At 42.9% G+C, this 25244-nt stretch overlaps 1 protein-coding gene across 6 annotated transcripts in view; it reads right to left on the reverse strand.

Moving 5' to 3' along the window:
• Positions 1 to 25244, reverse strand: part of LOC116940375 (pro-neuregulin-1, membrane-bound isoform-like) — a 492066-nt gene that overhangs the window by 391665 nt on the left and 75157 nt on the right. The gene's annotated exons all lie outside the window — the stretch shown is intronic.

Raw genomic sequence — 25244 nt, forward strand, 5'->3', positions numbered from 1 at the left:
ACCAGAAAAAGAACAATCACGAGGCTGAATTTAGCAAGGGACCATTAAATAGCTGTTCCCTTGTGGGCAAGATCTCCTAGGCTGTGGCTGCTGTTCCATCACCATCGGTGGTTCCATCAAGGTCGCGTCAGTTCTGCACAGCAGAACACAACAGCAATGCCACATCACGCGTCACAGCAAGCGTAGCTCATTGCCACGTCTTCCCGTGTCGCTTTTTTTTGTTCTGAAATTTCACCCCCCACCGCCACCAACCCCATTGACAACAGGTACAGGCGAATATCTAACCGGAGTAGACGGCATCCGAGCGACCGACATATCCGTGTGTAACAATTTTTAAAGCACCTTGGTACGGCGGAGGAAACGGCAGAGGGGCGAGGGAGAGGGCAGGGGAAGAGAGCAAAGGCCAGACAAGAGAAAGGATGTGGGAAGGAGTGAGTTTTCTCTCGTCACTTAGCAGCCCAAAGCAGAGTAGCTATGCATTTGATGTTGATGTTGTTGTTGTTTTTCAGGGGCGCTCAAATATGAGGTTGAAATGGGTGAGAACGCGTTGCTTTTGTTCCACTCAAATGGATGCGCAATTGCAGGCCGAATAGAGCCCCACTTGTGCTGCGTTTTTCTACTGAGGTGGTATTTAGCGATGGTTCAGTGATCTGAATCCCTCCTCGCGGTGGTGGTGGTAATTGTGCGATCACTAAGGCAATAGAGGCTGCATTGATAAGCAAGCAGGGCCCTTCCCTAGCTTGGCTAGAATGGTGTTGATTGGTGGTAATGATGACGCATACACAGCTATCTCCTATCATCTCTCTTCCATTTTGTCTCAATGCTTCTCCCATATCTCACATATGCGTCTATAATTGTTACATTTAAAGAGGTTTCAATTGTTCTATTAGCTTAAAATTACCCATTGCAACCTTGATCGCCCTTGCAAGAGAGGCAATGTTTAATGCATCTTCAAACGTTCATTTAATCTTCTGGTTAAATAAAGGATAATTAGATCTCTCATGTACTGTTAAGAACACATCTTCCTGCTATTTCTTAGAAATGCATCTTTCTCTCCTATAAATTCAATATTTGACAATATTTTTTAGCAGATACAAATGTTCTCATTACTTCAGAACGATAACTTAAGTTGAATTGCTTGGCAATTGTGATTTTATATTATATATTTAAGTTCACAAGAAAACTAAGGACACTGCATGATGGGAGCGAATGAAATCAAAACGGTTGAGTTTTTGTTAAGCAGAGCCAGTCAGGTGGCTCCAGTGGTAGAGGAAGCAGCTCGCGATCGGAAGATTGGTAGCTCAAGCCCTGGTTAGGATTTGGCTCAGCCAATCATCCCTCTGGGGTTTGTAAAATAGGTACCGCTTCATGGGGAAGTCAACAGTGGTTGTCCTACTACAGAGAGACTCACCCCTGCCATAGGATCCTATAACTTCCACCACTGACTCAGGACTGTAATGCTCGCTGGAATAGAAAATCACTTTGGCTTTTTTTAAAGCATTTGTCATGGCAAAATGTGTTGCATATTAAGTGTAAAAGAAAACAGCATTTAGTGCATATAGGTTTTTGTTCCTTTCAAATATGCATTTTTGCATGAATGCAATTTCTAAAGAGTGGATTAGTGAAATGGCCAGGGCGAGTGACTTCAACCGACATGAGTATTACACTACGGTATGCACTGTATTACATATTAACTGCAGGCTTAGTTGAAAGAATGATTTAAATGAATTTATAAGTTACATGAAATCAAATACCAAGATCATAACCCATCCACCCACACCGCCACCCACTTGCGGAAATAATATCTTGACTTTTTTTACGATTCTCAAATTAAACGTTATTGTAGAAAAAAAAGAAACAATATCGTAACCTTTAGACAACCACTAACACTTAAATTGTACGTTTTTCCACGCTGGTAACATGGCCTTGAATGTTAAGAATAATGCAATAATGTTCAAGCATAGTGTGTCAGAATTCATTGCCTTTGTCTTAACTTGGAGTGCGTTGGTATTCTTTCATTATTTATTTAACCGCCAAAAGTTTGCGAAACTATGATGTTGTATGTTTCTTTATTTTACAAGGCACACGATGCTTTTTTACGATGAGGTTTTCTGAAACATTGGAAGGCTACCAGCACTATGACATTTAGGAATATTATCCAGATAAAACTCAAGGCAAGAGTACTACCTAAGCAAGTACACTCCCGCCATGTTGATTGTTGTGGTCATGCACTTGAAGCCCTCTGTCGTGTTTGTAGGTTATAGGGCATGTTTCTGAACTTGAGAAAGCTCCAGGCAAGAGCATTGAAATGTCGCAACATCGAGCCGAACAACAACGCGGAAAACGCCACCACATGGTCAGCCCATAACGGCGGATACGACGTCCAACGTTTCGCTCCATGTGCCGGGATTTTCTTCAGTTCACAGGCGCACGGTGTAACCCAAACAACATCTATGAAGGCCGGCACGGCACGCGAGGGAGTGGGTGGCCAGCACTACGCCCGGCCGCCTTTGCCTCCCCAGTGACGATGTTTACACACTGCACCAGGTACTCATTTATGGCTGAGTCGACCTAGGGGAGGCCCAGGAACGGTTCGGATAAGCATCACTGGTGTTGGCCGTGAGCAGGAATCTAACTCGGGTCGCCGGGTTCGTAATGCAGCACGCTTACCGCTACACTACCACTCCCCGCTATGAACACATAGAACACACACACACATATCACATGGTGGTTAACTACCACCACTGTGTACATGTAGACAAATAGTAAAAGTGTAGATGTTACGTTGTCCAGAAGAAAGCATTCAATGTTTTCGGAAGAAAATCCGGACGAGGCGATGGTCACCTCTCCTCTCTGTTAGTGTGTCAGTCAAAATGCATTGTGCATTTTGTTCACTGATACAGTGCAACACGTTATTTGGACTGCTCATTCATAAACAATGCTGTAGCAATCTTCACCACCACCACCAACAACGAATGCATCGACATAACCCCATGCCAGCTAAAGGCGGCTGGCAGTAAGCACAGCTGACGGGAGATACCAAGCATTGGCGTTAGAGGGATCACACAGCTGCATGGCTTATTCGTGCCAAATGTGGGATTAGTTGTGTCATTTTATGATGAAAATAATGTTGGGTTTTTTTTACTGAAGAGAGTGATCCTCGGTAGCTTTTCTGTCCTTTCTGCGTGGCTGTTTTGGTCATGATAAAGCCAGACCACGATACAGTCTCAAAAAGATTCACCTTGATAATTTGAGGCTCTTTTAACAAACAAGAGCAACATATATCAAGCTCCCTGCAAACACCCCATGCTGGTTTGTGAATTTGTGAACGCTGTTGGGTAAATATGGTCTATGCCAGATGAGCACGCGTGTACCATATGCAATGTCGTTTTTTAAATTGCGTGTTAATCTTCGGTTGACCAACACCATTAGTGTGCTCAAATCCTCTTCTGCTCTACTCCTCTACCTAAGCATCCACTTAAACAAAAGCAGACTGTTTTCTTTTACTTTTATGTGTTTTTTAATCAACTTCCTTTCAAAATGTTTTTTTTTTAAATATGCCCCCGAGGGAAGCATATTTCCTTTTAGGATTTTTTTTATTCCAATTTTTTGCTAGGCAAACGTGATGCAGAGTAATTTAGAAAAATCTGGAACTAATGAACAGCAGGCTATCTGGTGATTGGCTTGTGGGTATATAGTTCTGTGTGTTCCCGAGAACGCTTTGCCAGATTGCTTAGCCTTCCTTTGCCGGCAACAAACCTCAAACCACATGATGCATTCCATCAACACAGAGCCCCCCTCCAACTAACATCGAATACTAATTACTGCGTTTCATCCAGCCCTAATGCCACCATGCACATAACCCTCGGCTGCATACTTTGCGGCTAACGTGGCAATAGATGTGTTTATGTTTTTCAAATGCGGTCTTTTTCTAATTTGATGGCCGATTCTTTGTATACGATGTGCCAGGAGTGTAAAAAAGCGCTCATGTTCACCGTTAAGACGAACTAACCTTACTTTACTTACAGCCCCGTTATCAATCCACTGCCAGATTAAGGCCTTACCCATGAAATGCCGGTAATGGAAGTTGTTTGGTCAACGTGGGCTGGTGTGAAGGGCCCCAGGACCAGTTCAGACATCACTCGCCAACGATGTCAGCCATGGCCTGGAGTTGAACGTAGGTGGCCAGGTTCTTAGTGCAATATAATACACACTGTGACACTACTCCCCCTCTACTATCCTATTATTTATCCTCTGCCAATCCACTGCTGGATGAAGGCCTCACCATGCTGTGTGAATCGTGCGCCTTGTTCGACCAAACTTCACCATGTTGGTTACTGCGGGGTCGTGAAGGTTAGGGGTAAACAGGTAATCGATTTTTGTAGCATTTTTCCCCATGAGGTTATCGACAATGATAATATACAGAAATGGAATAGTTTGTGTGTTCTAAACTAAACTATTCTCATTTTACCAGGTAAGGCCCGCTGAGCTATATAGCTCTATTTCAGAAGCGACCTGGCCACAAATGATAGCTAAACAAAGTGGCTTGTCACGTGTAAGCATATAGCAGCCAAACACTCTAAACGCACGTTTCTAAATGTGGAGGGAAAAACCGGAGGACCCGGAGAAAAATCCACACAACCAAGGGAAGAACGTGCAAATTCCAAATATACAGCAGGCGCCAGGGTCGGGACCAAACCCACGACTTCCTGTATACCAGGCGAGGTAGTAAAACATTTCACCGCCATAATCAGTGGCTCCCGTTACTCACGTAATGCTGAGAACGGTTTAATTGCTGCATAGCTTCAGCCACAAACCTTGACCAAAGGTCTGCAGAGTTGAATGGGACCTTATAATAAATGGGGCACTGGATTTCAGCTGACGTGGATTTTTAATCATTTGTTTTGACCTGGGGGTGCAGATTTTCATGCATTGTCAAGGGCACCATGGGAAAAAAGGGAAAGTGGCAACACAAGCAAACGCTTTTAAAGAGTGGGCACTTGCAAACCAGGGACGTGCCGCACAGAAATCACGAAAGTTGTCACATACCGAACGTATATTGTATGCATGTTGCGGTTTAAATTGGTACGTTGTGTCCTTGTGTGTAATTAAAATAACTTTTGCTGGAACAATGCAGCAATCCCAATGGTGTGGCCTCAAATCTCAAATAATGTCCTTCTGGAATAGCAAATTCTGTCGAGGGTAGGGGTTTAGGCACATGTAATTTTATGGTTCATCGAAATAAGATTGTAAGGGAGGTGCACACACATACACACCCTCTGGTCTTACAGCCTCCCACAGCAAATTATCGCTCAAATAAAAAGCATTACAAGTGATGGGACATCACAAGCTATACATTGTGTGTGTGTGTGTATGACGTATAAGAAACTGGCACGATGCGGTGATCTCTTTTGATTCTCTTCAAACACTGCAGTCATTGAACAGCTCTGAATATCACTTCAGTGGTTGTGTGGATGGTACACATCATATATATATGAATTGATACATAGAAGTGGCGTAAAGCATTTGGAGAAGTGTGGTTGCATCAACAGCTTTGGCAATAATGGCAGGTTTGATGTTAACTTTAGGTGGGTAAGCACTTGTTGACAAGCTATTGCATGCATTTCAAAGTAATAAGCATACCATATGTGAAGATGCCGATAAAATATGAGCTGCAATATCAAGATATATTTTAAACACGTTGGCCTTAGATATTTAATAATTTGTTACATAAGCTTTTCCTGAGCTGAATAGAATTAAATTTAAAAAGGCATATTAAATAAATATTTCAATGAAATTGCCAAATATAAAAAGCGAACCAGCATGAACCTTTAAAAAGATGGCCAAAAGAAGTAGATTTTGGCCCAAACCTGTGATGTCTCAAAATATATGGCTCATCAAGCAGATACTTGAAGCCAATGGCCCAAGAGAGAGCTATCCAATGTGCTATGGTTATACAGAAACCAGGAAAAATGTGAAAATTATGTTCGGCAACACAAGCCATCTTGTGAGAATACCATTTCTGAGTAAAATGTGCAAAACATTGCCATCCGTAATAGGGAACACCATCCTGATGCTGATATTTGCTACGCCAAACAAATGCAATGAGTATTGTATCGTGTTTAAATACTCCATGGATGCGATGCTTTTGTCGTCGGCAAAGGAACTGCCACTCGTTACCAAGAAAGCACCGAGGAAAAGCGGTTGTTTTTGTTTTGGCAATCCAGCCTTGTTGAAAATAAATATTACTTTAGAAATAATTATATGTGTGTTTGTGTGCAAGTGTGCAGAATTTCCTGTGGCAAAATAAAACAAAAAAACTGAACTGTTGTGCATGGCCAACCTCACATGTTCGCACAAAGAGTGATGACCATGATTATGTTGTGCAATGCTCATAGCACAAACAATTAGCTGCGCTGACCAACATATTTGTTATGATATAATATAGTCACGGTTATGGGAATAGTTAACCACTGAAGCAAGCCCTTGAGACAAGGTTGCATGGATCAAACGAGTCGAGCATTTAGGGAATGAATGACTGCGATGAAATATTGGAAAAACATCCGCACGTACATTTTTTTCCATTCCCTGACTTTGAGTTCAAACCTTTGAGAAGCATCAAAGTGCAAAATGCAAAACGAAAAAGAATTACATTTTTTTAAAGACATCACGAAGCATATCAGAGCTCATTTTTAGCCAATTACACAAATGTCCCACGAATGTCTGACGCCACAATATTTATTTAACAGTTTGAGGGCCACAATGTCCTTTTCACAGTGTAATTTTTCCACAAGTGGTGCACCACTTTTTGGCAAGGATTTAATGCAAGGTATTTTTTTGTACTTTTTGGGCTGTTATAATGGTATGAGTCAAATGGACCAATTTTACAATTAATGTCTTAAAATTGGCCATTTTTAAATTGTCTAAAATGTAAGCAATTGACCAAGTGAAAGTTTCAGCCATTGCGGAGGGAATAATGTATCGTGCTGCAGATTCAGTTTTTTTCCCCTCCAGATAATCTGAAGGTTAATCAAGTGAATTACATTAAGGAACAAAGAATTCTAAAGGCAAGTGTAAGGGATGGAAAAGGGCATTTGGCTCATTTGAACAGAGTTGTGGGCTAGGACATCACAGAATCCAATCAATAATCTTCTTTTCATGTGCACAAACAAGAAGAAATGTTTTATGTAGTTTAAAAGGCCTTTCCCTCACCATGCTGTATCATTCCGACTGACAAATTCCATTACATATCTTGTAACTAAATTGCATTATGCATATGATAAATAAAAATGCAAATGGTAAAAATACCGAAGATATTTCTTATTTTGCAAGCGCTTTTCACTGATATCCGAATTTAAATAGATGAAGTTTAGAATCCATAACGTTTTAAAAAATTACACAGTTCTCCATCGCATGAAAAAAACTGCCTCTATATTGTTTTGTTGATCTAATTTCACCAATTATTTCAAATGAATTTTTTCAGGATGGAATGCAGTCACTAGGGTTCCTTACATTCTAGGTTATCCGCAAAGTTCTTTATTAACAACAGATGTTGCCTACGCATAGTCGCAGAGATTTAGATGTTCCCTAACTACACAAATACAACAAATGCACTTTTAGTCTGGACAGTTGGCATATCCACTTGTGGGGTTAGCAATTCTGCTCCCCGAATGTAAACCGTTTATATATTAAAAAATTACAATTTCATATTACTTTTCAACAATGAGACACTCAGCAAGTTTCAACAATTACAGATTTTGGCAAGGACCTCAAATCCTCATTAGACAAACAATTTGTTTATTATTTGTCTATTGCTTGGCATAGATATATGCGCCATTATGATTATGGATTTATCATCATTTGGCGATGTTGAGTAGTGGCCAAATGCTTTGCTTGAACTCCAGAAATTGTCTAAGACAGGTGCTCGTATTGCCAAGAGAGTAGTATTCAGTGCATGCTGCTTGCTTGCACGACTGTAATTTGATAAAATACTACCTGTCACCGAATACCCCCAGGAAAGCCAAACAACTAACCTCATAGTCGTATACTTGTGCTGTAATTCTCAAGGATTGTAATTCTCAGGGACTGTGCGGTGAATTTTAAGAAGAAAAAAAATGGCCAAAAGAATGTTTAATGTTTATTTACAAAGTGTGATTGCACAGGAAAGGCAAAAGCACCTTTTTTTAAGTTAGCGACCTTTTCATGTCCAATTTAAGTTTCGGCTGAGAACAAAAGCTTTTATCCATCGGTATCATTAATTTCATTGCGGATGTAGGCGATCTGTGCTGTATACAACGGGTGGCGTATTATGAAGTATGGACTTGACCACGTAGTTTAAAAGGGGCGAAAAGTAGAGTGGCAAGACAGCGCATTGCTTTGCAACCATTCATTCTCATGTAACGTGCGTGATAAAGCGATTGTTTGATGGGAAATGGCCCACGAGTTAAAAATGTGGCACCACCTCCGAGGCATGTCACCAGGTAATGCTGTTTGCAAGGAACAAATGAACCAACACAACTATGTATTCGTGTCTTTAACGTCTTATATGAAATCAAAAGCTGTGTATTTTTTTGCTCTCTTAATAAAAGACCTGTCAGCTACGACATCTGCAGTAATGTTAATTTCTCCTAAGGCCTGAGATGTACGCTTTAAGACACGAAGCGGGTTCTATTTGGACAAACGGTTGAAGCTGTGCGTGAGATGATCCGAGAAGACAAATCAGCCGTCTTTTTTTTTTAATTTCCACTCGGCACACAAAACGAAAAGTCACGGGCCATTTTTAACGACACATGCTGAGGAGAGCATTACAAAGGCCTCACAAACCGTGTGAAAGACAAAGAAGTAGAAGAAGCTGAAAAAAAAGCCCCCCCCCCCCCCCCCCCCCCATAATCAATCGTTGTCCGAACCCCGGGTTACGTACAACGGCCATTCCGCACCGGAGCGCTAAGACGCACATGAATTGTAACCATACACAATCCGCACACATCTGAGCGTACAGTGGGGTACCATTTTCACAACTCGCGATGTTACCAGGCACTGCGTTTGACAGTTTACACGGCTCTCCATTGATTGGTTTTTTTTCTCCCCCCCCCACCCTTGTACTTCACGCACAGGCCAAAAAAACACAAGTGCCACTCTCCATCGCAGTTCGCTGCGGTGCGTCAGCGATTTCTGATCAACAGAGGGGCAAAATAAAAAAATGTTGTGGCTGTGCACACAAGAGTCCCCCCCCTGGCTGGACGTCTGTAATGCGCACTTTTATAACATCGTCGTTGCGTTGAAAGAGCGCGCGGTGCCAAAGACAACATTCCGTTTTGAAATTGGCTTTGTGCTTTAAGTCCCACATTTGCATTGCAAACCTCCCGGAATTAACTTCCCCGTTATATTCTCCACACACACACACACCTGGTTTGTGAAGAAAGTGTCGCGGTTATAAATATAGTGACAACAAATGTAATTGATGGCACCGGAACACCCCTAAACACATGAGTAGCTTACATTTAATGCAACTAATAAAACACCATTGTTTTAAAGATCGACGCGTTACTGCAGCAGACCCACATGTCAAATGAAGAACATGGAACTCGCTACTAAAATAACGGAGGAGGTATATTCTTGGTTCTTTCGGTAAAGTCACGTAGAAGGGAAACAATAAAATAATACAAATATAAAACAATAAAATTCTCACGACGTTTCGATTTTATATTTTTATTATTTTATTGTTTCCCTTCTACGTGACTTTACCGAAAGAACCAAGAATATGAATCCCTGTAGTCACGAAAGCTTTAAATCAAAATTTAACGGAGGAGGTATTTTTCCATGAAAATGTCATTCTTCATGTTAAATCTACACTTACTTAACAACGCTGTGCATCGATGCAAACAACATAAATTAAGTCACGTAGAAGAGAAACAATAAAATAATAAAAATATAAAACAAAAAAGTTATCACGACGTTTCGACTGCAACACAAGTAATCATCATCAGGTGCGAAAACCACAGAAAGAAAATTTGAAAAAAGTGGCGGGTTTTTTTTTTTAAACGTCACTTTTCTCACACCTGATGATTGCTTGTGTTGCAGTCGAAACGTCGTGAGAATTGTATTGTTTTATATTTTTATTTTGTTTTCCTTCTACGTGACTTTACCGAAAGAACCAAGAGTATGAATCCCTGCAGTCACGAAAGCTTTAAATCAAAATTTAACATAAATAAAGTTTGTTAAGACTGTTGTGAGAAAAGTGACACACACACATCTAATCCAAATGTTACATATGAGTGGTGACACAGTGGTTAGTGCACTGCTAAACGAATCCAAGATCCCCGAGTTCGATTCCCAACAATTGGCTAACGTCAGTGGTGATTCATATTTGACCCGGTTCTGGACCCATGACGGATATGGCTTTAGGAAACGTTCACGTCTTTGGAATATCATCAACTGTTTACGTGCTACTCTTTCAGCGGATGATGAGCGACTGACAATGTTCGCATGAGCCTCGTGTAATGATCCTTAGTATAGATGCGGACGCAATCAATGTGATGCCCAATCACAGTGGGCGGCTTCCTCAAATTAATACCATCTCTTTTCTCCAAGCCAAATCTGGATCACGTAGTCGGCCATGCATTCAATAGTGGTACTTTTTATTTATATAATAACTCATCAGTCACAATAAAAGTTACATCCCTTTGCAAAATTCACCGCTGAATAAAAGCCTACGCCACACCAGGCATAGTTCCGATATCACCCACCGCTATGCACGTTGAACTTCCTCCACACCGTACGTAGCCAACCGTGCTCATCGGAGGTGCGGGATAAAAGCCGTGGCTGTGAGTCAAACTGAGGGCCGCCAGGCTCACAGTGCCGTGTGCTAACTACTACTACTAAGCGCAGGTAAATATCGGTATTGAGATTTGCATTGTGGCACTGGAATGCATTCTCCTTCTTTATTAAACAATGCCAAAAGGGGTGCTTGCTGGCTGCTCACCGCTCGCTGGCGGTGAGCATCAGGGACGTTGGACTCCATCCCCGCTGGCTCGGTGGCTAGCATGCTATCCCCGAAAGCTGGACACCCTTGCAAACTACATGTCCCATCCCAGGAGAGTATCTGGTTAGAACACTGCAATAACAGGTCCCTGCAGGGTGGGCTGGTCTGAACATTGGAATTTTGCGCAATTTTATGACATTGTTACTTCCAAATGTTGGGTGCAATAAGACATATCAAGTCTCTGCGCTGTCTATTGCTGATTTTACACCCAACAGCACGAGATTTCACTTCGTTAAAGTATTGAAAGGGGACGGACGGACGGACACATTAATCTATTGCAGGCTGGTACACTCAGTTTACAACTTTGTTCCTACCAGTACCAGTATAAATTAAGCGTAAACACGCCATTCGTACTGCCGGCTCCCCCACTCCTGTTCAAGTCTATGCTCAAGATCATATTCTTCTCCTCCACGATTTGAAAATATGATTACGCGTGTTTACCCGGTGTATAGATGCATCCAGTTCCCCTAATGAATTTCCCATTTCCCCGCGATGCACCCGCCACTACGTAATACAGCATCTTAAGATGCGGCTGCACTTAGACGCTCTACAAATGCGCTTTGTAATGTTTGCCGTCGGTCTTAAAGCACCGGTCGTCATCGCCTTTCGAGGCGAAGCACCCTGCACGAACCCCACTCACCCTCCATTTCTCTCGATGTAATTTCGGGCATCAATTGCAGAATTGCATTCAATTGAATGGGTGTGGTATGAGAGAGACGTGCGCGGGGAGTTGCCCTCTCCGCACGCACCCTGTGACGAAGATGTGCCCCGCGCGTGCTACCCCTACGCCTTTGCTTTTGGCACCTGAAGAGCGCCCCCAACGCTTCACCCCCGGGCGCCAAACCACAGCATTCACCCCGGGGGAACACTTCCTCATCAGCTTTTAAGTCCCGACGAGCACTTCTCTCCGAGTCAATTTCATTAACCCAGTCACAGCTAATACAGTTGCAGGCCCCTTGGCATAATGAGATGGGAGAATGTGCCATCGGGTGGCCTATCACGAGCCAGGGAGGACAAGCAATCCCGCTGAAGGGCGTGCATTATGTGTATTAGCGGCGAATAGTTTATTTATTTAAGCACCGCTCGCAATAACAAATCGCAGGTGATATTGTAGCGAGCATGTAAAGTGCCCTCAGTCTCTACTCTCCTCCTGCATTGGGCTCGAAAAAGGCTTTCTATTAGGGTGAATTACTTTTGAAGAGATACAGTGCCTTGCCCTTCCATTGCCTTCTACCAAGGTTTATGCTACCCATACAAAGGTGCAGTCATGAATTCTGAGGCCGTCGCAAATAATAAAAGAAAATGCCACCTATTTTTTTTTCCTTTTTTTCCCCACCTTAAGCTTTGTTCTTTAACAAACACCAAGTCAAGCTGACACGCTATCATTAAGTAAAGTGCACTAATGCTCAACAATAAATCTAGCCTGTTTCTTTACGTGTAGTCTGTACTAAGCTGTAATAGAGTATAAAACTAAACAGATCCCTTTTTTTAAATAGTCTAACCTAAAGATGACATATTAAGATGCTGCTTGCAATTACACATTCACTTTTTACTTAACAACGTTACAGATGAAAGTCGTGATTTTTTTCCCCCTGAGCCAGTTACATGAAATACAATCCCTGAAGGAGCTCACAAAACTTAGAGCAGAGGGAGATGGATTGTTGGATATTTAATGGAAATAGTAATTACGTTTCCTAGGAATTTACGGTATAATTATGACTTGCCATAACAAAGTATTTCCACAAAGAGACTTATAAAATAAAATATGAATATTTAAGGAACAAAACCTACAAGCTCATTGTCTGTGTCATATATATGCACAAATACACTTGTGATATAGAGAACAGGTTTTTGTTATCAAAACTCCAGAGTTGACTCGTCTTAATCAGACTACCCTAGTACAATATTAAAATGTTGCCGAATAAATAATCCGTGGTGAAATGTATTGATTGATATTATGGCTTTATGAAGCTCTCTGGGTGTCCTCCAACGTTTTTAATTTAATATATTTTAAGGTTAAAATGTACAAATCGTAACACATTTTACAATATAAACATGAAAATTGTAAGCATTTTTTAAAAATATATATATGATTGTTATATCACGATTGTTATTTTTCCCTTCATATATTTGATAATTTATAAGACATTAATGATTGCACCGTGTGAACATTATCATAAACAGGATTGGTTTCAGAATCAATTTACGCTAACTGATGTCATTTGCATTTCCACTCGTCGGCTATTCTGCACTGGGCCTTTACAGAATATAATTATCTCGTTCGGCTGCACGGAACGTTACAATACCAACGCTTTATCAGAACCACAGTTTAAAAAATATAATAGAAACCTCATTTGCATGTAGAATTTGTTGTCACATCCGCATCCGCCCCACGCATTTGCTCCGAAACATTCATTCTTGTAAATACCAATGGCGTGTAGCATATATAAAGTATGGGTTTTTGTTTAAAAACGTGAACTTCCAATGGTACATTTAGTTTTAACTCTGGGCTCGAGTCAGACATTGGAAGAGGGTTAGGTGAGGGTTACAGCGAAGGGTATATGTTTTACAGCTCCTTGTTAGCTACGGTATTTAATAACCTGTTTATTTACATGTACAGAGTGTCCAGAAAAAGGTAAAATCCATTACTATTAAAGAAATATAACAGTAGTGCAGCTTGAGCTAGGTTGATGAAACTACACACACACATTTCATCTAGTGAATAGTTTATTGTACAAATCCCTCTAAACCTGCACATGTCTGCTATGGCTTTGGCGATGCACACATCGAATCGAGATTTGAGAAAGTCCCAAGTGATGGCCTACATCTCTGGGTGCGACTGTTTCCAAAGCTTGTGCTACAGTGTATGTGCTGTTGAACATCGCTCTGAAATCTCTTCGGTTCCAAAATAAAAAAAAAAACTGTAAGCATATTATACTAAATACACTGCCAATATTTTCGCCACTGCAGTCCAAACCGCTGTCTAATTATACTAATTTCGTAATGGATGATACCTTTGTGGACACCCTGTAGTTTAATTGGTAGCATGAGTTCTGCTAGATGTTGGGCTTAATTACACAGAAAGTGCAGTCACTGAACTCACCTGCCATATCACAGTCCAGGAGAGCTTACAGATCTAATTAGCCTTCGTCGGGATGCGGAGCTTCTAAAAACACCCCTTCCTCGACCCCCCCCCCTGCCTACGAGGTACCTTAGCATCCAGCAAGCCGCAAGAGTAGGATAATTGCAGCAGGAAACACGTGTGAGCTGCATACAGCGCAGCCCTCTGGTCAGCGGTGACACCGAATGCTGCCACTGGCCCCTTAGCACAGGATACTGTGGCTCGGAAAAAAAAAACAAATGTGTTACACGGCATATGGGCCAGTGGGTGATTGTCTGATTTGCTAAGGTCGCTAAGCTGTGTCGATACGATGTCGGTCGCCAAGTAGTGCATAACACCCCATGCCTCAGATTAGCGCCGTTGTCTACGTACGGTGCAAAAGAAGTTCAACATATATATATACAGTGAGGGAAAAAAAGTATTTGATCCCCTGCTGATTTTGTACGTTTGCCCACTGACAAAGAAATGATCAGTCTATCATTTTAATGGTAGGTTTATTTGAACAGTGAGAGACAGAATAACAACAACAAAATCCAGAAAACGCATGTTAAAAATGTAATAAATTGATTTGCATTTTAATAAGGGAAATAAGTATTTGACCCCTCTGCAAAACATGACTTAGTTCTCGGTGGCAAAACCCTTGTTGGCAATCACTGAGGTCAGACGTTTCTTGTAGTTGGCCACCAGTTTTGCACACATCTCAGGAGGGATTTTGTCCCACTCCTCTTTGCAGATCTTCTCCAAGTCATTAAGGTTTCGAGGCTGACGTTTGGCAACTCGAACCTTCAGCTCCCTCCACAGATGTTCTATGGGATTAAGGTCTGGAGACTGGCTAGGCCACTCCAGGACCTTAATGTGCTTCTTCTTGAGCCACTCCTTTCTTGCCTTGGCCGTGTGTTTTGGGTCATTGTCATGCTGGAATACCCATCCACGACCCATTTTCAATGCCCTGGCTGAGGGAAGGAGGTTCTCACCCAAGATTTGACGGTACATGGCCCCGTCCATCGTCCCTTTGATGCGGTGAAGTTGTCCTGTCCCCTTAGCAGAAAAACACCCCCAAAGCATAATGTTTCCACCTCCATGTTTGACGGTGGGGATGGTGTTATTGGGGTCATAGGCAGCATTCCTCCTCCAAACACGGCGAGTTGAGTTGATGCCAAAGAGCTCCATTTTGGTCTCATCTGACCACAACACTTTCACCCAGTTGTCCTCTGAATCATTCAGATGTTCATTGGCAAACTTCAGACGGGCATGTATATGTGCTTATTTGAGCAGAGGGACCTTGCGGGCGCTGCAGGATTTCAGTCCTTCACGGCGTAGTGTTACCAATTGTTTTCTTGGTGACCATGGTCCCAGCTGCCTTGAGATCATTGATACGATCCTCCCGTGTAGTTCTGGGCTGATTCCTCACCGTTCTCATGATCATTGCAACTCCACGAGGTGAGATCTTGCATGGAGCCCCAGGCCGAGGGAGATTTACAGTTCTTTTGTGTTTCTTCCATTTGCGAATAATCGCACCAACTGTCATCACCTTTTCACCAAGCTGCTTGGCAATGGTCTTGAAGCCCATTCCATCCTTGGAGAGCTCTTTGGTCTTGGCCATGGCGGAGAGTTTGGAATCTGATTGATTGATTGCTTCTGTGGACAGGTGTCTTTTATACAGGTAACAAGCTGGGATTAGGAGCACTCCCTTTAAGAGCGTACTCCTAATCTCAGCTCGTTACCTGTATAAAAGACACCTGGGAGCCAGAAATCTTTCTGATTGAGAGGGGGTCAAATACTTATTTCCCTCATTAAAATGCAAATCAATTTATAATATTTTTGACATGCGTTTTTCTGGATTTTTTTGTTGTTATTCTGTCTCTCACTGTTCAAATAAACCTACCATTAAAATTACAGACTGATCATTTCTTTGTCAGTGGGCAAACGTACACAATCAGCAGGGGATCAAATACTTTTTTCCCTCACTGTACATAGCACAATTCTGAAAATAATTAAAACCAGATCGAATCAGAATTTATTCTTTGGCGCTCAAGGAATGTGATGGACATGTTGTTGGAGGTGGCATGGCTCGAAGCGCACTGCACTGTGAACCCAGTCACCCGAGTTTGACGCCTGACAATGGCGAGTGTCAACACCAAATGATATCAGAACTGGTTCTGCCCCTCCCCCCACTATCGTCACCACACCCCCACCCCACCCCTATCCCCACCAACCCTTCTCCTTCTTCTTCACCAACGTGATCTAACGAGCATGGTCATGTATGGTCAAACAATCCCACATGACCGACAAAGCGTGTAGATGCTTTCATTAAGCAGTGGATGGGTGAAGTGCTGTAATTTTATTATTTTTTGTGCAACACGTGCGCAATGGACGTCACACTATATACACGTATATATGCACCACTGCAAAAAAAGTGACTGGACCAAGATCATAAACTTACGACACTTGGGAATCCAGGTTAATCATGGGTGGCTGCTCAAATTCAAACTCAGGATCTCAGCGTTGTTAGCTCAGTGGCCCTCAGAGCCCCCCAGCCAACGTAAGCAACACATTCTTGACACGTGCAAGTACATGGTTACAAAATGCTCCCTCTATTTGGAGTTTGGATTAATAAGCTCGTGGTCAGCGGGGCTCTCCAATGGTATGTTTCTTTCTTTTTAAAAATCAGAGCTGATTTGTTTAATTCCCACAGCCACCCCTGAATTCCTGTGAGAAATTACCAAAGTGCACCGTCTGATGTAGAATGGACATCAAAGAACTCCTGACGTCATAATTTGCAACCAGCTGACCTGCTTCCTTTACCATGTGCAATACACGTATGCTTTGCCCACTTGCTAACTCAATCAATGGCACCGTTACCAATCCAATGTACCTGCTATTAACATTTTAAATGCATAGTTTCTTCATTGTTTTCATTGAGCGGCGGCTTCGACGTGACAATGTGCTTCCTCTTGGTTATTTTTGTAAGTATTTAATAAATGTCACACTTATCTTTTTTTATTCCGACAAAGCAGCCGATATAACCAATGATAGGTTTGCCAAACAAGACTGCATACAATACAGCGGAACTCATCGACGTTGCTATTCACCGCCTCTTTCGCATAATCCGCGATCCCAAATTGATTTGTGTGAGGGAAAAAGAAAACCGAATAGCCCTATTATCCATACTTATTCGCAGATATGAGGAGTAACCTTGAAGAGGTGTAAGAGTCTTGACGTTTTCATAATGAACCTGCAGACAATAAGCTGGAACTGGTTTTGCGGAAGTGCTGAATCCGTCCCTCGACAGTAATCTGGAGCGATGACATGGCGAAGCGGTGGTGTGTTTTGTCACTTGTTTCAGAGGTTCGGCGGTGCAACCTCTCCCTCCTCCCGGTGGCCGCCCTGGTAAATACCGCGCGTGAGTCAACAAACAAACACGTGCCGTCCGCATCACCGTGGACATTATAAATCCCGTGACATTATTTTTGTTGTTGTTGTAAAAGAGTAGACCACGTGTTGCTAGTGTCATGGACCGCATTTCTCACGTTTGCAATGTATCTCGGTTGTTACCTAACTGGGTAAACCGACGGGAGCAACGTCGTCCCCAACTGGAAGGCCATATCTGTCGGGAAAAGACAGCACATTCGTGACGACTGTTCTGACACTATAAGAATGGTGCAAAGACCACGTGCATTTATTGTTATTTTATTGCTTAGAGACAATTGGGGCATATAAACCATATCTGCATTATTTCACGGTTAAGGAGTGATTTTATAATATCATTTGATAATGGAATATCAAATTCAGGTAATAGGATCCCAACATCAACAAGGATATGAGAAATGTAAACTTAACTACCAGTACATGTATACATCGATATGCGAGTCTAACTAACATGGTTTTTAGAGGGTGGAGCAGTAGCAGAGTTATTAGCGCACTTAACTATGAACCCCATAATTTTAGTTCGACTTCTTGATATCTGAACTTGTATTAGTCCCCCCCTTCACCAACCCACACTGACCAGCATGGTTAAGTATCGTCAAGTAACCTCCCTTGACTGGCATGTTTGTGGGAGGCCTTCATTCGTGACAACCAGCACTGAATATTAGTAATGTGGTTTTTTTTTGTAACTTTAGTTTATTTACATTTTTTATGTTTTTTATACATTTAATACGCTGTTTTTTTTTTGGGGGGGGGGGGGGGGGGGATTGTGTTTCTGTATATCATAACAACACTTGTAAAAAAAGGGTGCTTGGAGTTGGGAACTTGGCCCAGCTGTGTCTAGGATAAATGTTTTGCTGTAATCAGTTTTTAAATGAAGCGAGCCCATAGTTGTGATTACATTAAACATATGCTGGGGATATGATGAAACGTGTTTTTTGTTTAATACGGATATTATATTTTCACCATTTCCCTCCCCCCCCCCCTCCAAAAAAGCACTTGCAATCAAACTTCACGGCAAACTGTGTGCACACATCAGTGCAAGAATATGGGCTTTGTTGCATTTAAAGAGCAATGCACACCCACTGGTGAAGTATGGTCAACTGGCAAAGCAGACCCGCCAAAACAGCTGCGACAGAATTTAATGCGTGTAACTTTACGTGCAATAATTCGAATACTCCTGTAATGGGAAATAATATTGACTTAAAGCATTCGTGACTGCAGGAATTCATATTCTTGGGTCTTTCGGTAAAGTCACGTAGATAGGTTCAAAGAAAATAACAAAAAAATAACAAAAAACTACGACGTTTCGATCGCAACACAAGCAATCGTCATCAGGAGAAAAAATAGCGGGAAAGCTGCTCAGGCAGGATGTTTTAAAGGTTTGAAATGGGTGTAGCCCAATGGTCATAAGCGAAGTGGGCGGGGCTAGTGATGTTAATGTCAGACATTTGCATGTCAATGTAAGATCGGAGAGCTACCTCCACGATGACAAAGCTGCGGAGGTGGCCATTGTATTGTGAGAGATTAGCATGTCAATGTAAGATCGCAGAGCCACCGCCACATCGAGGAAAACGAGCAACGGTGGCTGTGTTAGTGAGACATTTAACCAGTTAATGTATAACCAGAGAGTCGAAAATAACCACTCACATCGGAAGGTAGGATGAAAACATCACAGCCAGTTATGACTTAAAATGGTTAATAACGTCCTTCCAATGATTGCTCAGTTTGTACCCATCTTCTCGGTTGAAATTGTGTCTGTGTGTTTCTATATGGATGACTTCATGAACGAATCTTTGTTGATAGCCAGTGGGCTTGCAAAGTACCTTCGTCTTAGAGAAATCAATTTCGTGTGAGCCCACCACATTAAAATAATGATCAGCCATGACTGAGGTATTGGTCCTACCGTGTTTCAGATCTGCCTTATGTTCACGGACACGGTCCGAGACATGTTGCTTAGTTTCCCCAATGTAACTGCTGCCGCAGATACAGCTTAGTTTGTAGATGCCGGGGTGTTGCATGTCAGGGATCACATCCTTCACAGATGGGATCAGATAACGAATTTTATGTACTGTGTTAAATCGAACCTGGAATTTGTGTTTGCTCATTATTTTGGAAATATTTTTAGTGACCCCTGCTATGTATGGCAAGGTGATGGTTTTGATTGGGTCCTCAGATGGTTCTTTCCCAACGGTTGGGGTGATAGCTTTACAGATTGTGTGGTCTGAATATCCATTCATCTTGAGAGCTTTGTGTACGTGTTCCAGTTCATTGGCTAAGTGATGACGGTCGGAAATACATCGAGCTCTATTGTGTAGAGTTTTGATGAGGGAATTCTTCTGGGATGGATGGTGGTGGGAGTCAGGTTTTAGGTAGGCATCCATATGGGTGGCTTTCCTGTAGACAGAGTGTCCCATTGAGCGATCTGGTCTCTTTTCCATTAAAACATCCAAGAATGGTAACTTGCCATCCTTTTCCACCTCCATGGTGAATTTGATGGCTAGGTGTATGGAATTGATGTGGTTGAGGAATTGGGCTACACCCATTTCAAACTTAAAAATCCTGCCTCAGCAGGAGAGCAAATCACTTACAATGTATGTACAAATAAAACTAAACTATTTGTATTATACCGGTAAGGCCCACTGAGCTTTTATCTTCTGTTTTTAGAAGCGACCTGACCACAAATGATATCTCAACAAAGTCGCTTACGATGTGGAAATTTAAAGCAGCAAAATAATCTAAATAATCTAATTTGGTCTGCACTTCCCACATTTGTCCAGACCTGTTGGAAGAGATGGGCATCCCCACAGTTTACCACACCACATACAACCTGCAGATCGACTGTGGGTGGGAAGGTGGTGTGGAAGGTTTGACAAATTTGTCCTGTAAGTTTTAACTCCTACGCCGAAAGATGGCATCGAACCAGCGACCTCTATACACCACCAAGGATGCCATGGTGCCGAGATGTTAACTACCTCGCCTGGTATGCAGGAGGTCGTGAGTTCTATCCCGACCCTGACGCCTGCTGCTGTATATTTGGAGTTTGCATGTTCTCCTTGTGGCCGCATAGATTGTTCTCCGGGCCCTCCAGTTTATCCTCTAAGTTGAGAATCGACACGCGTTTACATAATTTGGCTGCTATAAATGTCCACATGATGATAAGCCACTTCGTTGAGCTATCTTTTGTGGCAAGGTCGGTTCTGAAGGAAGAGCTATGCAGCTCAGTGGGCCTTATCTGGTAAAATAAACAGTTTAAGTTAGTTTAACATCGTCATTAAACCTTGCCAATGCATACAGTAGACTGACAGGGACATTTACCGTCTAAACAAAATAGTTTTGAGATATATTTAGTACTTTCTCTGCTTGCAGTAAAAACCTATTTTCATCATTAAATCTCAATATTTTGAGTTATCATCCTTTTTAACCTGCCACAACAGACTAATATCTAGAGCCGAATTTGGATTATCAACGGAGATTTGATAACATGCCAACCCAGAACATACGATTGAGCATTGCTGAATATTTAAATAAGAATCTAAGAGCTAAATGAGGTTTTAAATAATTAAATGTATCCTTCGAATATATACGTATATATGCAGTATATTTTAAAAGCTTAGCATGGAGAAAATCTAAGTTTTCAGTGGCAAATTAAGAATTTCAGTCTTTCTGCAGTCCAACACATCTGAAAGCCCTAATTACATTCATTGAAATGTGAACAAGCAAACTGTCAAGTTAATACTTTAATGGATTTGTGCCAAAGTTAAGAATTTTTTTCCACTTGGTTTGATGCCCAAAATGCAACACAGTACAAATTTCTTAAAACAAATATCCCTCGCCAAGTCCAATAAATTGTGAACAACTCAGAAACTCTTGTAGGCATACACACAGCGCTTCTAAACGTTCACTTGCTACGGCTTCGCCCACCTCAATTATGTCGACGCGTATTCATTTTGCTCAAAGTTACACTTAGAAAGTAATTGCTCGTTCAAAACCTTAACCTTTTCACGTCACGACGTAATTGGACTTGTGACTTTGCGCTGAAAACGGCCATACAAACGCAGGCAGAAGTATTCAGCCAAGTTTAGTCTTGCAGAGATGCCACCGCGGTGATCATGGTCTTATTCTTCTTTCGTATGGCTGATGCAGATGCAGACCAACAAACAACAATTTCACATTTGCGATGGTCAAGCCAGGTTTAATGGTCGGCACACACCGGACTAAAAATCCAGGGGTCACGAGGGTCGATTCGATCTCCTGGCACGGCAGCTGAACCAAAGGGGCACATTTCTTAAATCATCCCGTACCTTGACTTAAAGCTTTCGCGACTGCAGTAATTCATATTCTTGGGTCTTTAGGTAAAGTCACGTTATTTTTTTGAACCTATCTACGTGACTTTACCGAAAGACCCAAGAATATGCATCCCGTACCTGTCCGTCCAGCAGTACAGTTGGGTAACACCACAGTTAGCCAATCGGTAGGTCGCGTGCGGTGGGATGAAGTGTGGGTACTCCCACCCCTTTCAAGGTGTTGGGCCGGCGTAGATGAAGAGGCCAAAATAGCCCCGTGGGGGGGGGGGGGGGCTCTTTTGTGCTCCTGTTTTTTGAGATCCTTCTGCCAGCAGTGACTTCAGTGGGCAATTGCTCGGCTGCCCCTTCGCCTATAACCTTTACGCTCACGTAAACAAGGCCGCATGCACCTAGGGTTGACACCTCAGAACGCATTATGGAAAGAAGAATAAGAAGAATATGGGGTAGTGATAGTAGTGTTAGTAAGTAACTGAAAAGAAACCAGCACTGTTAATTTCCCGGCAAGACTTGCTGACTTTCCAGTACACCTTCGTCGACAAGAGGACATCCTGGGAAAACCAGTACAAGTATCATACTCCCAGCGGATTTTGACTGCGCATTGAACAAAGACGGTGGTCACTGCATCGCGCGCTTTCAGATGCGCTTCTGCGGGCCGTCTGGAACGCTCTTCCTTCCGATATTTGGAAGCCACTTGAGCTATGCACTTTTAAATTATATAGATTGAAAACTAATGTATTTCAAACTGTTTTTTTCTGTTTAGTTTGTTTTCCTTCAGCGGCACTTTTGATGCGCACGGTTGGCTTTGTACGGTATAAAAGAAGTTCAACATACATACATAAATACCTGTGCCTGAAACCCAGCAAAACTCACCAACGAGGTGAGGTGGAGCAATGGAGCTGCGTTTGACACGAGTGGTTGTTTGTAATCCTGCGGCACTGGAGCCACTCACTGTCATCTCCTGTGCACAGCCCATGCCCTCCAGGGCCGTGTGGAGTGGGTGTCTGTGAGAGCTTATGCCCTTTGAATACACTCTCGCACAACTCAGATGCCCTCGCATCTGGCCTTGGAATCAGCCAATGTCAGCCGCTGTAATGGGGAAAAAAAATCACTGACGGGCCCAATTACATTATCTGATAAACAGTAGAGGGCCGGCTTTTTGTCGACCCATTGCCAGTCGCGGCCACTGCCAGCTCACCTTTTGAGATTTATCAAGGCCTGCAAAGGAAAATTAGTGGCTTGGAAGCATGAAATAAAGGATTTTATAGAAACGCCGCTATATTTTCTGCGCAGCGTAACAAATTAATGACAGTTGCGGTGTCACGCATTACGTTTCCCACTCGGCTAATATCTCTCTGGGGAGCGTGGGGGTGGCGTTTGAGGAAGGGTCAGGCGGCTACTGGAAGTGCCGCGCTCTCGGCCGTCTCTCCCCGCACAGATTCCGCTGGTAAACTGCTCCGCGCCGATAACGCGTGCGCAATATATTTGCTTGGGTCCTGTTAAATCGCCGTCACTTTTAATGCCGAAGAAGACGCCAGCGGCCCGCAAACGAGAGCATCAACTCCTCCGGGTTCATCCGTAAACACATGCCGTTAATTATCATGGGAGCGTTAAGCATTGAGAATCTAGTAAGTCCATTGCACCTCGTATATATAAAGTATTTCATCTATTCACAGTGGTGGTGGTATAGTGGTGATCGCACTGCGCTATACATCAGGAAACCTCAGTTCGATTCAAAATCAAAGTGATATCCGAACTGGTCCTGGGTCTTCTCTTTACCAACATGCACTGACCAGAGTGGAGAAGTATGATCATATTGTGACATGACTGTCACAGTATGATACCTCTTTTGTGGATTTACAAAGAGGCTGCAAATAATAATTATCATTCCTAGTTTTCCATTTATCATAAAATACATAGTGTGATAATGCAACAGAGGGTATTGTTGACCAACAGACGTTAATCATGAGTCTGTGTGCACATCTAATGTTCTGTTTCCAAACACTTATTGACTGCCTCTGAAATGTGCGTGCGAAGGGTCAGTCAATATGCCCCCCTACCCCCTGTCCCCCCTTCATCGCTGGCTCATCGGGACGCTCGTTAGTGGTGTTCCACTGCATGTCCTGCCAACAATGCGTACAGCCATGCCTCGGTGCCAGATCCAATGCCGTCCGATCTGGATCCCACCGCAAACTCTTCAGCTAGATGTGGGGGAGCAGAGGCACATTAGGTAGGTTACGGACCCAGAAATCTGAGTTTGATTCGAGGCAATGGCTAACATGTGTGGCAAGCACGTATCTGAGCTGGAACTGGTTCCAGGCCTCCGCTATGATAAACTCAGCCTTAAATAGTGCGACGTGTAAAACATCAGCAAGGGACCTGCACGGATAATTCCAGCCTTTGTTTCACCAATAGCCCGCAGTTATACAGATCACCAATTTGCCCTTACACGTTCCAAAACATTTATCTTAAAATGCACGTAAAGCAATGAAGTGTCTGTCGCATTTTTTTGCGACATCGTTTGGCAAAGCCAAGCAGTTGGACCCTTCCCTCTGCCAAAACGGTAGTCAAAGTGCCCGTCGTGTCTCGGTTCCAATGTTGTGAACTCAATCTGGAGTTGGACCAGATCCATAGCACTCCGGCGCTGGCCCTGTACACAGCTGAGGTGCTGGGCCTGCATACAACTCAGGTGCTGGCCCTGTACACAGCTCAGGTGCTGGGCCTGTACACAGCTCAGGTGCTGGCCCTGCACACAGCTCAGGTGCTGGCCCTGTACACAGCTCAGGTGCTGGCCCTGCACACAACTCAGGTGCTGGCCCTGTACACAGCTCAGGTGCTGGCCCTGTACACAGTTCAGGTGCTGGCCCGGTACACAACTCAGGTGCTGGCTCTGTACACAGTTCAGGTGCTGGCCCGGTACACAACTCAGATGCTGGCCCTGTACACAGTTCAGGTGCTGGCCCTGTACACAACTCAGGTGCTGGCCCTGCACACAACTCAGGTGCTGGCTCTGCACACAGTTCAGGTGCTGGCCCTGCACACAACTCAGGTGCTGGCTCTGTACACAACTCAGGTGCTGGCCCTGCACAATAGCAGCAGAACTAATGTTACAGTCAGACCGCCTCGCTTATGGTGTTGGCCTTTACGTATGTATGCTGAACTTCTTTCACATGGTACGTGGGCAACCGTTCAAATCGGAGGTGCAGGGGACGGACAACAAACTAAACACAAAAAGCAGTTCAAAATAAATTACTTTTCAATTTAGATTTTTAAAAAGTCCAAAGCTCCAGTGGCTTTCTAATATTGGAAGGAAGAGCGTTCCAGACGGCCAATTCCACACTTCACCAATTCC

The sequence above is a fragment of the Petromyzon marinus genome, chromosome 8, assembly GCF_048934315.1.
Source record: "Petromyzon marinus isolate PM22_M1 ecotype Great Lakes invasive population chromosome 8, UKy_Petmar_22M1.pri1.0, whole genome shotgun sequence".
Taxonomy (NCBI): domain Eukaryota; kingdom Metazoa; phylum Chordata; class Hyperoartia; order Petromyzontiformes; family Petromyzontidae; genus Petromyzon; species Petromyzon marinus.